Source organism: Lithobates pipiens, unplaced genomic scaffold (assembly GCF_037356315.1).
Source record: "Lithobates pipiens isolate NorthernLeopardFrog02 unplaced genomic scaffold, aLitPip1_a1.2 Scaffold_27, whole genome shotgun sequence".
Lineage (NCBI taxonomy): Eukaryota > Metazoa > Chordata > Amphibia > Anura > Ranidae > Lithobates > Lithobates pipiens.
The window spans coordinates 154,476,661-154,491,220 of NW_027507788.1; the positions used below are offsets into that span (position 1 = coordinate 154,476,661).

At 44.7% G+C, this 14,560-nt stretch overlaps 1 protein-coding gene across 1 annotated transcript in view; it reads left to right on the top strand.

Moving 5' to 3' along the window:
* The window catches only part of LOC143934249 (interleukin-18-like), an 85,203-nt gene that overhangs the window by 11,983 nt on the left and 58,660 nt on the right, over nt 1-14,560 (top strand). The window contains exon 2 of the mRNA XM_077457700.1: nt 13,463-13,511. The gene's annotated coding sequence lies outside the window, so the exon portion shown is untranslated. The remainder of the gene's footprint in view (nt 1-13,462; nt 13,512-14,560) is intronic.

Consider the following 14,560-nt stretch of genomic DNA (forward strand, 5'->3'; position numbering starts at 1 on the left):
GACTCAAGGAAAATACATTGACAAAGTTGCAGGTGTGTCAGGAGAATGCACATGCTCCATGATGACATGGGAATTAGAAATACAGGAAAGGAGCTAGCACTGCGGTTTAAAAATCAGGTTTGCATGAATTGTGTGTCTATCAACTGCAGGCAGTAGGTCAGCAAAGTGCAGCACATCAGAGAGTCTGGGAAAGTATTAACCCCTCTGCCAGTGTGACAAAAAAAAAAACCACAGACACAGAAAGCTGATTCAGCTTTTCCTTTAGTCTGAATTTCGAGGAAGTGAAAAATGTGTGGCAGAATGTAGAGTTTTATATAGAGTACATACGGCAGGCATGTCCAAAGTCCGGCCCGCGGGCCAGTTGCGGCCCGCGGTCCGGTTTTGAACGGCCCGCCTGCTCTTTCTCAATTTATTGTGCTGCGGGATCAGGGCTGTCAGATCAGCCGATCCCCGGCACTGCGAGAAGCTCCGTGAGCTTCAAAAGTGAAAGTAAAGTGCAGAGGAGTGTGCTGTGCTCTCTGCTTCCCCCTACAGTGCAGTACCCGGCTGAATGAGGAAGCTGCAAAAGGTACTGTACTACAAGCTAAATTCGTGTTAAAAAGGCCTTTATTCATGTCTGTGTGTGTGCACATCTGTATGTGTGTGTGTGCACATGTGTCTGTATGTGTGTGTGTGTGTGTGCACATGTGTCTGTATGTGTGTGTGTGAGCACATGTGCCTGTATGTGTGTGTGTGAGCACATGTGTCTGTATGTGTGTGTGTGAGCACATGTGTCTGTATGTGTGTGTGTGCACATGTGTCTGTATGTGTGTGTGTGTGTGCGCACATGTGTCTGTATGTGTGTGTGTGTGCACATGTGTCTGTATGTGTGTGTGTGTGCACATGTGTCTGTATGTGTGTGCGTGTGCACATGTGTCTGTATGTGTGTGTGTGTGCACATGTGTCTGTATGTGTGTGTGTGTGTGTGTGTGCACATGTGTCTGTATGTGTGTGCGTGTGCACATGTGTCTGTGTGTGTGTGTGTGAGCACAAGTGTCTGTATGTGTGTGCGTGTGCACATGTGTCTGTGTGTGTGTGTGTGAGCACAAGTGTCTGTATGTGTGTGTGTGTGCACATGTGTCTGTATGTGTGTGTGTGCACATGTGTCTGTATGTGTGTGTGTGTGTGTGCGCACATGTGTCTGTATGTGTGTGTGTGTGCACATGTGTCTGTATGTGTGTGTGTGTGTGTGTGCACATGTGTCTGTATGTGTGTGCGTGTGCACATGTGTCTGTATGTGTGTGTGTGTGCGTATGCACATGTGTCTGTATGTGTGTGTGCACATGTGTCTGTATGTGTGTGTGCACATGTGTCTGTATGTGTGTGTGCACGTGTGTCTGTATGTGTGTGTGCACATGTGTCTGTATGTGTATGTGCACATGTGTCTGTGTGTGTGCACATGTGTCTGTATGTGTGTGTGTGTGTGTGTGCACATGTGTCTGTATGTGTGTGTGTGAGCACATGTGCCTGTATGTGTGTGTGTGAGCACATGTGTCTGTATGTGTGTGTGCACATGTGTCTGTATGTGTATGTGCACATGTGTCTGTGTGTGTGCACATGTGTCTGTATGTGTGTGTGTGTGTGTGTGTGTGCACATGTGTCTGTATGTGTGTGTGTGAGCACATGTGCCTGTATGTGTGTGTGTGAGCACATGTGTCTGTATGTGTGTGTGTGAGCACATGTGTCTGTATGTGTGTGTGTGCACATGTGTCTGTATGTGTGTGTGTGTGTGTGCGCACATGTGTCTGTATGTGTGTGTGTGTGCACATGTGTCTGTATGTGTGTGTGTGTGTGTGTGCACATGTGTCTGTATGTGTGTGCGTGTGCACATGTGTCTGTATGTGTGTGTGTGAGCACATGTGTCTGTATGTGTGTGTGTGTGCACATGTGTCTGTATGTGTGTGTGTGCACATGTGTCTGTATGTGTGTGTGTGCACATGTGTCTGTATGTGTGTGTGTATGTGTGCGCACATGTGTCTGTATGTGTGTGTGTGTGCACATGTGTCTGTATGTGTGTGTGTGTGTGTGTGTGTGTGTGCACATGTGTCTGTATGTGTGTGCGTGTGCACATGTGTCTGTATGTGTGTGTGTGTGCGTGTGCACATGTGTCTGTATGTGTGTGTGCACATGTGTCTGTATGTGTGTGTGTGTGCGTGTGCACATGTGTCTGTATGTGTGTGTGCACATGTGTCTGTATGTGTGTGTGCACGTGTGTCTGTATGTGTGTGTGCACATGTGTCTGTGTGTGTGCACATGTGTCTGTATGTGTGTGTGGACATGTGTCTGTATGTGTGTGTGTGTGTGTGTGCACATGTGTCTGTATGTGTGTGTGCACGTGTCTGTATGTGTGTGTGCACATGTGTCTGTATGTGTGTGTGTGTGCACATGTGTCTGTATGTGTGTGCGTGTGCACATGTGTCTGTATGTGTGTGTGTGTGTGTGTGTGTGCACATGTGTCTGTGTGTGTGTGTGTGCACATGTGTCTGTATGTGTGTGTGTGTGTGTGCACATGTGTCTGTATGTGTGTGTGCACATGTGTCTGTATGTGTGTGTGCACATGTGTCTGTATGTGTGTGTGCACATGTGTCTGTATGTGTGTGTGCACATGTGTCTGTATGTGTGTGTGTGTGTGTGTGTGTGTCTGTGTGTGTGTGTGTGTGTGTGTGTGTGTGTGTGCACATGTGTCTGTATGTATGTGTGTGTGTGTGTGTGTGTGTGCACACATGTGTCTGTGTGTGTGTGTGTGTGTGTGCACATGTGTCTGTATGTGTGTGTGTGTGTGTGTGCACATGTGTCTGTATGTGTGTGTGTGTGTGTGTGTATGTGTGTGTGTGCACATGTGTCTGTGTGTGTTTTTTTTTTTAATTTTTTTTTATTGCACTGTACCAAAAGCACCCTACATTTTCCAATGTGTGGGGTACCATTAAGAATTAACGGTGCCCCCTAAAGTGCAGAGCATTCGTCTGTGTGTTGGGAACGAGCGCGACAAAGGCAAGAGAATTCTTGTTGGGCGGTGTATTAGTGCTCGGATGGACACACTTAGACCGAATTTTCAATGGTTCAAAGAATGTCAGGCAAAATGGTCGGCCCTCAGGCATGTTCACTTCATCAAATCCGGCCCACTTTGAAAAAAGTTTGGACACCCCTGACATACGGTATACAGTATAGATCCAAATAGAAAAATACCCTAATTTTTTTTGAACATTTTGAATAAGAAAGGGTTATAGCCTCTAGCACAGGGGTGTCCAAACTTTTTTCAAAGAGGGCCAGATTCGATGAAGTGAACATGTGTGAGGGCCGACCATTTTGCCTGACATTCTTTGAACCTTTAAAATTCGGTCATTCGAGCACTCATACCTGGCCCAACAAAAATTCTCGTGCCTTTGTCGCGCTCGTTTGCCTGACACACAGACGAATGCTCTGTTCTTTAGGGGTACCGTTAAGTCTTAATGGTACCCCACACATTGGAAACATGGGGTGCTTTTGGTGCAGCGCAATAAAAAAAAAAAAAAAGCTCTGGGACTTCTTTCCCTGCATTTTTGTGGGTATGGAAGCCCATTGAAATGCATGGGCTGCCCTACACACAGCATGCAGCCATGCAGATGTGAACCAAGGGCTTATTGGAGGGGCAGTAAAACTACATGGTTAAGCTGTTTTTACCACCCCCAACTTCTCCCCCTTTAGCTGCAGAGGGAGCAGCTGGGGGTGTACACATGCTGTGGCTGCAGCTGGAGGTATGCTCAGGGTGAATGGGCCTGCACTGCAACTACCCCGCAACTGTGTAGACTGCACAGTTGCGGTATAGTGATGCTACATTTACGGGCTTAAAACAGGTGGTGAGGAGGCAACATAATGCCTCTTTACCACCTTTCAAATGCCTCTGAAAAGCGATCTGTATATGGATTGCTTTTCAGAGGAGCAGCAGTCCTGGCTGCTATCACACACACAAGCACCACAAAAGCAGTTCTGATGGTACAAGAATGGGGGGGGGGGTCTGGATTAAAAGTAACACACATGCATACACATACACACATGCAGATACTTACATACGTACAGACACATGCACACACACACATACAGACACATGCACACACATACATACATACATACAGACATACACGCACATACATACACGCACATACAGACATACATACATACACACACACACACACACACACACATACATGCACACAGATACATGCTGCACACACATGCTGCACACACATGCTGCACACACATACAAACACACATACAAACACACATACATGCACACACATACAGACAGACATACACGCACATACATACAGACACACATGCACATACGCATACATACAGACATACATGGACACACACACACATGCACACACACACATGCACATACAGACACACATACACACACACACACACATACATACAGACAGACATGCACACACACACACATATAGACACACATGCACACACATACATACAGACATGCACACACATGCACAGACACACATACACACACATACACACATCCACACATACATACATACATACAGACACACATGCACACACATGCATACAGACAGACATGCACACACATACATACAGACACACATGCACATACATACAGACACACATGCACATACATACAGACACACATGCACATACATACAGACAGACATGCACACATATACATACAGACACACATGCACACATACAGACACACATGCATACAGACAGACATGCACACACATACATACAGACATGCACACACACACATACAGACACACATGCACATACATACAGACACACATGCACATACATACAGACAGACATGCACATACATACAGACAGACATGCAGACACACATGCACACACACACACATACACATAAATAAAGCCTTTTTAAAACGAATCTAGCTTGTAGTACAGTACCTTTCCATTCCATTTCCTCATTCAGCCGGGTACTGCACTGTAGGGGGAAGCAGAGAGCACAGCACACTCCTCTGCACTTTACTTTCACTTTTGAAGCCGACGGAGCTTCACACAGTGCCGGGGATCGGCTGATCTGACAGCCCTGATCCCGCAGCACACCAGGCGGGCCGTTCAAAACCGGACTGCGGGCCGCGATTGGCCCGCGGGCCGGACTTTGGACATGCCTGCTCTAGCAGGTCCTTATTGCTGTCTGTGAGCTCATTTTGTTATTTGCGACCCCATCTGGAAGAATTCCTCTCCCTCTTGTGTAGTCAGCTGGGCAAGAAGTAAGCAGAGTCTCTCCAGCAGCTACACGGACAGCAATAACGTAGGATTGCTTGTAGCAGCTGCACAGAAATGTGTCAGGTGGAAGCAAGTCAAGTGTACCATGCTTTCAAATGCCTTTGATTTTTATTTGAGCCACTAATGACATTAAATCAGGCTGCTTCTGAGATTCTTTTACATTCACCTTTCTAAGGCTCGCTTACACTACTATTAGGGTATTAGAAAAACCCTGCAGTTGAGCTGTGCATTTAGCGCCCTGCAATGGCTGGGTGTGTGCACATGACTGCTTCTGTGATGCTTTGCTTCGTGGTTGTGGCTGTAATTATACCCCCTAGCCTAGCGCTTGCAATGGGTGTAGCTTCCACTGAACACGATTCATTCAGGTGAATGCAATGCAATTGTGGCATGCTAGTGTAGGCTTCGTGGGGTTAAAGCAATAGGCAACATATATGCATATACAATACACTATAATGCTTCCTCACCACTTTTCAAATGCTCTCTGAAAAATGGTCTGAAGGAGGATCTCCTTTTAGAGAGCACCACTAGTGTGAATGAGCCCCTATGGCATATGTGTCAAACGCAAGGTTTGTGGGCCCACCAGGCCAATTCATGTGGCCCTTGCCTCTCTCCTGCAGTTGTGATACTCCCCCTCATCTCTGCCCCCACTCTGTCTCAGCAGTTGGCAGCAGACATGAGGACAGAACTCCTCCTACAGATCCTTCACCTCTGTGCAGCTGCAACACCCCCTCGTATCCACCCCCATCCTGTCTCAACAGTTAACAGCAGAGAGGAGGACAAAACTCCTCCTACAGATCCTTCACCTCTGTGCAGCTGCAACACCCCCTTGTCTCCGCCCCATCCTGTCTCAACAGCCAGCAGCAGAGAGGAGGACAAAACTCCTCCTACAGATCCTTCACCTCTGTTCAGCTGCAACACCCCCTCGTTTCTGCCCCCATCCTGTCTCAACAGCCAGCAGCAGAGAGGAGGACAGAACTCCTCCTACAGATCCTTCACCTCTGTGCAGCTGCAACACTCCCTATTCTCCGCCCCCATCCTGTCTCAACAGTCAACAGCAGAGAGGAGGACAGAACTCCTCCTCCTACAGATTCTGAATTCTACCCCGTCTCCACCTTCATTCTTCATTCTGTCTCAACAGTCAGCAGCAGAGAGGACGACAAAACTCCTTCTACAGATCCCTCACCTCTCTGTGCAGCCGCAACACCCCCTCGTCTCCGCCTCCCCTGGTCTCAGCATTCAGCTGACTCCACCTCTCCTCTGGTTCTCCTCCAGATCCTGCACTTTCTGCTTCCCAGCTCCACCCCCAGCTTCTTCCAATCAGCAGCAAAAGATAGGGATGGGGTGCACTGTAATGTAAGGGATGGTTGGGGACACAACTTCTTATGGTGGGGGGACTCTGAGGGCAACTATATTGCTAATGTGGCCATTGATGAAATGGAATTGGACAGCCCTGGTGTATGGTAAAGAGAAGTAGCTGTGTGCACATGGTGCGCTGCAATGCAGGCACTCTTTGTAGACCCATTGGGGTATCATTTAAAATGAATGGGGCCCCAGCACATTACTTCATGCATTGAACGCTACCGTGTGTAGCAGCACGTATTTTATCACTGCGTGTTTACTCAACGTGATGTGTATATGGGAGGATATCATCCATAGAAGCTTGGACTTTATTCTGCTCATCAAGGACTAAACCATAAAAAGGGCAAAACGTTCCTTTGCCTTCAGTCCCAAAGCAGGAACTGCTATTATTACACAACACAAAATGGTTTTATTGTTTGGCCAGCTATACAATATTAAATAGAAAGTAATGAATTAAAATGTCGGACATTCTCATGTAAAACGATAGGATCACTGTGAAATTTAAATGACTACAATCTAGTTTCATATAAAAATTAAAATTCTCGGCTTTCCGGGTAGACCTTCTATAACCTGGGGCTTGTGGGACTGATATGTATCTATTCACATTCCTCCGTAGATAGACTTTTCACTGTGAAGTAGTCATTATAGAAATATGTGTGTGTGTTACCCATAGCTCCCAATTGTCCCTGATTTAGAAAAACTGCCCCTGATTTGGAACAAAGCCCCTCTTTCCCCCTCATTTGTCCCTCATTTTGGTCTGATCTACCGTATTTATCGGCGTATAACACGCACCCCAAGTTTAGGAGGGAATTTTAAGGAAAAAAACTTTTAGGAGGGAAGTTTAAAGGGGTTGTAAAGGTAAATGTTTTTTCACCTTAATGCATTCTATCTAGCCTATCTATACCCAGCGCTATGTGTGCCTATGTGTGCCTACATGTTAGTGTAGTGTTGGTGCACACTTACTTTCAGTTTTCTCCTCGTAGTCCGGTCAAAAAGACCGCCCCGAGGAGAATGACATCACTTCCTCCCTGCCTGTGTTTACTATACACAGCGGGGGAAGCTTCTCATTCGCCAGGAGCGATCGAGAGGGGATGGCCAGAAACCAACGGCCATCCCCTCATCCCGGATCGCTCCTGCAGCGAAACGGACCGCCGCATCCAGCGGGAGGGGGTCTAATCGGAACCCCACCCGCTGGAAGGCGAACACGTACATGTACGTGCTTGTGCCTGTCGGTGCCATTGCACCGACGTACATTGCCATGTGGCGGTCCTTCAGTGGTTAAAAATGGCTCTGCCGAGATACAGAGCCAGATGTCCTGTGTATCTCGGCAGCGCTCGATAGTTCTCAGCGGCTTTCGGCCATTCTCGGGCGTTCTCGGTGGCTTTCGGACGCTCTTGGCGGCTTTCAAACAGCCGAGAGGCTCACAATCGTCAGGGGATCGAGGTACAACACGCACCCACAATTTGCCCCTGATTTTAAGGGGAAAAAAATGCATGTTATACACTGATAAATGCGGTAGAGAGTTGCATATAAAATGCACTTTTTATCTTTCAATAAGTGTTTTTCAGTGCTAAAACTTTCATCCAAATTCTAAATTGCTGCGCTTGTAAATTTCGAAGGCCAGTATAAAAGAATAGTAGTGATAAAAGTAAAGCACTTGTGGGTTAAACCATTTTTTTTTTTTTGTATAATTCTCCTTTAAGGGGGCGTGGAAGGGGATGTGTCCTATATTACATATTTTTGCTAATAGGTATCCCTCGTTGCCATCTCAGAAAGTTGGGAGGTATTGTTCTGTATAAAGAAACATACACATACAGTTAGATTGTACGAACTCTGATGAACAAGAATAGGGTTCCATTCCTTCAGTAAGCTTGCATAGTGGGCCTGAATGTTTATGATCCTTTTCTAGCTGTTCACTATAGGCGTGCGCAGGGGGTGTGTGAGGTGTGAGGTGTGAGTGCCCACTGCCCAACTGACACCAATTTCTGCCCTACTGACACCATCCATTGCCCGACTGACACCCTCTACGTTTTAATACATTTTAAAATGTTTGTGCTTTGGGGTACACACCCTAATGTAATAGTCTGCGCACACCAATGCTGATCACACACAGATGTTCAATGCCTACAATCAGGGCTTTTTATCTCAGAGAATAGGTGCAGGCGCTCGCCTCTTCCAAGTCACCCTTTGTCTCCTCCCCTACCCACCTCTGAGCACTGTCCCTTGGTTCCACCCCTTACCCACCTCCCACATAACACCCTTTTTTAGAGAAAACAGATCCAAGTATAATTTTTTGGTTCTAAGAAAGCTGTATGGAATTTGTTAAGGATAATAAAAAAAAGCCGAATAAATCCCCATGCAGCGAGCAACAATAGATTCCCCAGGAGCAACAGGCCCCCCAGCAACAACAGACCCCCCCTCCCCAGCAAAAATTAACCCCCTGCAACAAAATACGACAACAGATCTACCCCATGAGCAATAGGCCCCTACCAGCAACAATAGACCTCCCAACAGCCAGCATTAATAGGCACCCCAGCAGCCAGCAACAAAAGAACCATCCCTCACCAGTAGAACCCTCCCAGCAACATAAGACCCCCCCCCCAGCAACAATAGACCCCATCCCCCAACAGAAGATCCATCCAAGCAATATAAGACCTCCCAACAACAATATACCCCTTCCTCAACAATAGGTCCCCCAGCAGCCACCATCAATGGACTTTCCAGTACACCGCTGCACCTCTTGCCATTAAATACATTGAGTGCTGGAGGTGCCGGAACTGCGTTCCTCCACGTTCCTGATGAAAAAAAAGTACGATACAGAGCTAGTTTCCAGTGTGTGTCCCTATGATGCTTTTGTGCCTTCTGTTCTGATAAAGTGCACCAAGACATGCCTATGCCATGCCAATACTTTATATGAAAAAAAACAAAACTGAAATGACCATCTCACTAAGAACATGGGCCAAGCAAAACAGCAGGTCTAAAGAAAACATACAGCCTGCTTTCAGAGCAAGAAAAGTCTGAGTATGTACAGGAATGTATCATTGAAATATTCATTCAAGCATGAGCGTAGAGAAATCAGCCAGCTGGTCTGTGAACTTCTGTACATTTATTTAATGGTACAGCAATGCTGATGCAATATTCCCAGTGTAGGCTTCACTAAGGCTTTTTACAGATCACGTTTTATTTTTACAATCTCTTATAAAGCGATATTGGCGGGCTGAAAAAATGCAAAGAAACTGTTCTTGCAATAGAAAAGCTGTTATAACACCATAAGAATATTTAGTATTTAACCCTTTCGGGAGCACTGGATGTCCATTTTCCCACCCTATGCCATGGTTCCATGCAGGGTTGCCCACCTCCGGCAGCATTGTTTACTGACAAAACATAGGAAATTTACTGGCGGAGCACAGTTTTTACTGGCAACCTGAGAAATTACAGAACTCCTATTGAAAATGAACACAATGAATATTTGTACAGTATAAACATGATTTGGAAACACTGACAATACCTATAACAAAGTCATATGCTTGATTTACACTTAAAAAGTCAATACAGCATGAAATTATCAGCCCCTGATATTTACTGGAAGTTGTAAGACCCCTTTCACATTGAGGCGCTTTGCAAGCGCTACATTGCTAAAAATAGAGCCTGCAAAGCGCCCCGAAAGAGCCACACCTCACACTGCAGCGGTCGAGGGCTTTCACACTGGAGCGGTGCGCTGGCAGGACGCTAAAAAAAGTCCTTATAGCAGCATCTTTGGAGCAGTGTTTATACTGCTCCTGCCCATTGAAATGAATGGGGCAGCGCGGCTATACCAGTGGTTTTAACCCTTTCTCAGCCGCCTGCGGGGCAGTTTTACCCCCCTGCTAGCGGCTGAGAAAGGGTTAAAACCACTGGTATAGCCGCGCTTCCCCATTAATTTCAATATACCGCTGCTAAAACTACGGTAAAACTGTAAATAGTGCAATTTTACCACCGGCGCCCGCACCGCCCCAGTGTGAAAGGGGCCTAAAAAAAATCACAGATTTTTACAAACTGTCAGTAAATGTTCTGGTAGTTGGCAACCCTGGTTCCATTCCATGACCTCTATGTCACTACACAGAATAGCAAACCAAACTTGTAAATTCAGTGTAGCCTGTGGGCAGGACCAGAATCAGGGTTGCCAACCTCCCTCTGCATTTTTTTACTGACAAAACATAAGACATTTATTGACAGAGCACTTTTTTTACTGATAACCTAAAAAAATTACAAAACTCCTATTAAAAACGAAGGCAGTCAATATTTAACCCAGTGCTCGACAAAAGACGGTCGCCAGGTCGCATTGGCGACTAGAATCAGCGACCTTGCGCCTGGGGCAGCATAGCTGGGGGTATCCCGTCTCCGTGGACCCCCCCCGCGCGATCGCGTCGGGCCGCGCGATCGCGTCGGGCCGCGCCGCAGGCGGCCGGTAATTGAGCCCCCGGCTTTGAGGCCTTCTGTGATCCTATGGTTCCTTCTGGAATCTGGCGCCCTCTTGTGGTGGCCGTTGGAATTACAACCAACAATGCTAATGGGCCAGTCTTTCTCCATCCCTTTACTTAGAACCCCTAAACAAAAAAAAAAAAAATATATATATATATATATATATATATATATATATATATATATATATATATATATATATATTATATTATATTATATTATATTTATATATATATATAATTTTTTTTTTTATTATTTATTCTAACACCCTAGAGAGTAAAATGGTGGTCGTTGCAATACTGTCTGTCACACCATATTTGCACAGCGGACTTACAAGCGCACTTTTTTTGGGGAAAAAATTTTTATTTAATAAAAAAAAAGACAACAGTAAAGTTAGCCCAATTTTTTTTTTTATATTGTGAAATATAATGTTACGCCGAGTAAATCGATACCCAACATGTCACGCTTCAAAATTGCGCCCGCTCATGGAATGGCGACAAACTTTTACCCTTTAAAATCTCCATAGGCGACGTTTAAAAAATTCTTCAGGTTGCACGTTTTGAGTTACAGAGGAGGTCTGGGGCTAGAATTATTGCTCTTACTCTACCGATCGCAGCAATACCTCACATGTGTGGTTTGAACACCGCTTTCATATATGCGTTCGCTTCTGCACGCAAGCTTGACAAGGTGCATTTAAAACAATTTTTTTTTCTTATTTTAACTTTTATTTTTATTTTTTTCACTGTTCTTTTTAAAAAAAAAAAAAAATGTGTGTCACTTTTATTCCTATTACAAGGAATGTAAAAATCCCTTGTAATAGAAAAAAGTATGACAGGTCCTCTTTTATATATGAGATCTGGGGTCAGAGAGACCTCACATCTCATATTTACACTAAAATGCAATTTAAAAATGTCCCTCTAAGAGCTATGGGCAATGACTTGGAGACGGGGGGCGGCGACGGCGCTGCTATCTTCCCCTCACTCGTCTCCATGTCAGGCCAGGGACAGGTCCAGATCGCCGTCATGGACCTGGCTCCTAACTTTTTTAGCTGGCTCCTAGATTCCAAGCAAATTTGTCAACCCCTGATTTAACCACCTTAGCGCCAAAAGATTTTATCCTTTAATGACTGGGCCATTTTTTGCGATACGGCACTGCGTCGATTTAACTAATAATTGCGCGGTCATGCGATGCTGTACTCGAACAAAATTTACATACTTTTTTTCCCACAGAGCTTTTGGTGGTATTTGATCACCTCTGCGGTTTTTATTTTTTGCGATATAAACAAAAAAGGACCGACAATTAAGAAAAAACAAACTATATTTTTACTTTTTGCTATAATAAATATCCTCAACATTTCTTCATCAGTTCCGGCTGTATTCTTCTATATATTTTTGGTAAAAAAATCGCAATAAGCATATATTGATTGGTTTGTGCAAAAGTTATAGTGTATACAAAATAGGGGATAGATTTAAGTAATTTTTATTATAATTGTTTTTTTTTTTACTAGTAATGGCAGCGATCTGCGATTATTAGTGGGACTTTGACAGTGCAGCGGACAGGTCAGACACCATTGACACTTTTTTGGGACCAGCGATCAGTGCTATAAAAAATGCACTGAATACTGTATATATGACACTGGCAGGGAAGGGGGTGAACACTGGGGGGGATCAAGGGGTTAAATGTGTTTCCTGGGAGGTGTTTCTAACTGTGGGGGGAGGAGGCTGATTGGAGTAGAGAGAGATCTCTGTTCCTAATCACTAGGAACTGACGATCACTCTGTACTTCCCTGGCAGAACGGGGATCTGTTTGTTTACATTGACAGATCCCCATTCTGGCTCTCCGTGGAGTGATCACGGGCGGCCAGCGGACATTGCTGTGCATGTCAGTGCATGTCTCTTCTGCAATAAAATGCCCCTAAGTGCCTGCTTACCATCTCCTGCGGCTCTATAGGCTGAGCTGCGCAAATGCAGCTCGGCTTACAGTGCCAAGCCATGGGATCATAGGCAGAACTTATTAACATTAATAAATAATAAACTCAAACCTGTGGATTGTATAGACCATGGCCCTTTATTATAGGTATTAAATAAAAAATAAATGTACTATATCAACATAAAAAATGTAAATAATGAATTAGGTAAACAATGCTCATAACATAAGTATTAACATTTTATATACAGTATAACCATATAGCTCAGCTATTGAAGCTCAAGCTACCACTTTCAATTATGCTTCAGAGAAATGGACAAACCTCATAAAAAGAGCCACGACGGGTGGGACGTGTTGTCTTCTGATTCTCCCTGCCGACTGCCCATCTAATAATGCATCCTTTCTCTTTTTATAGGTAACAGCTCGTGTTTTTGGATAACTGTCAACTCGTTAACCAATCACTGGTAAGTATTTACATTTCAATTTTTTTTTTCTTTAACGGCTTCTAGCAACTTCCATAGTTTGCCACGATCCCAGAGGTGGTGGGGTGGGGGGACATTTTATGCCCCACCTTTCAATCTCTGAGTGCTAGGATGACAGCCGCCTGCCTCCTGCCAGACAATAAAGAGGCCTGAAGACTGGCACTCAGAAGAACATGCCGATTCAGAACCAAACATGTATAAATACAGTAAAAAGTGTTTTCTGCCACCTAATCACCCGTTATTTCAAAGTAGTTTGTAATTATTCTGCTGAATTGTAATTATCCTATATAACTGTAGAACGTGTTATCAGCAAAATGTACAATATTAATTATCCATCTGGTTATAAAGAAGAAGAATTAAAAATAATCAGGCTTACTAGTGATCTCTGAGGAACACCACTGCAAGCATTGTTCAATGTACGGTTAGGTCCATATATATTTGGACACAGGTACAACTTTCATAATTTTGGCTCTGTATGCCACCAGAATAAAATTAAAACCAAACAATCCAAATTAATTTGAAGTGCAGACTTTCGGCTTTAATTCAAGGGGTTGAGCATACATATCAATTACAAATTTTAGGAACCGCAACCATTGGGTTGAGATCAGGTGATTGACTTGGCCATTGCAGAATATTCTACTACTTTTTCTTCAAAAGCTCCTGGGTTTCTTTTGCAGTGTGTTTTGGATCATTGTACATCTGTACTGTGAAGTGCCGTCCAATTAACTTTGCTGCATTTGGCTGAATCTGGGCTGACAGGCTGATATCTCTAAACACTGCAGAATTCATCCGGCTGCTTCTGGCTTCTGTCACATCATCAATAAACACCAATGACCCAGTGCCACTGGAAACCATGCATGCCCATGCCATCACACTGCTTTCACCATGTTTTACAGATAAGGTTGTGTGCTTTGGATCATGAGCTGTTCCAAGCCTCCTCCACACTTTTTTCTTCCCGTCATTCCGGTACAGATTAATCTTAGTTTCCTCTGTCCATAGAATGCTTTTCCAGAACTGGTCTGGCTTTCTTA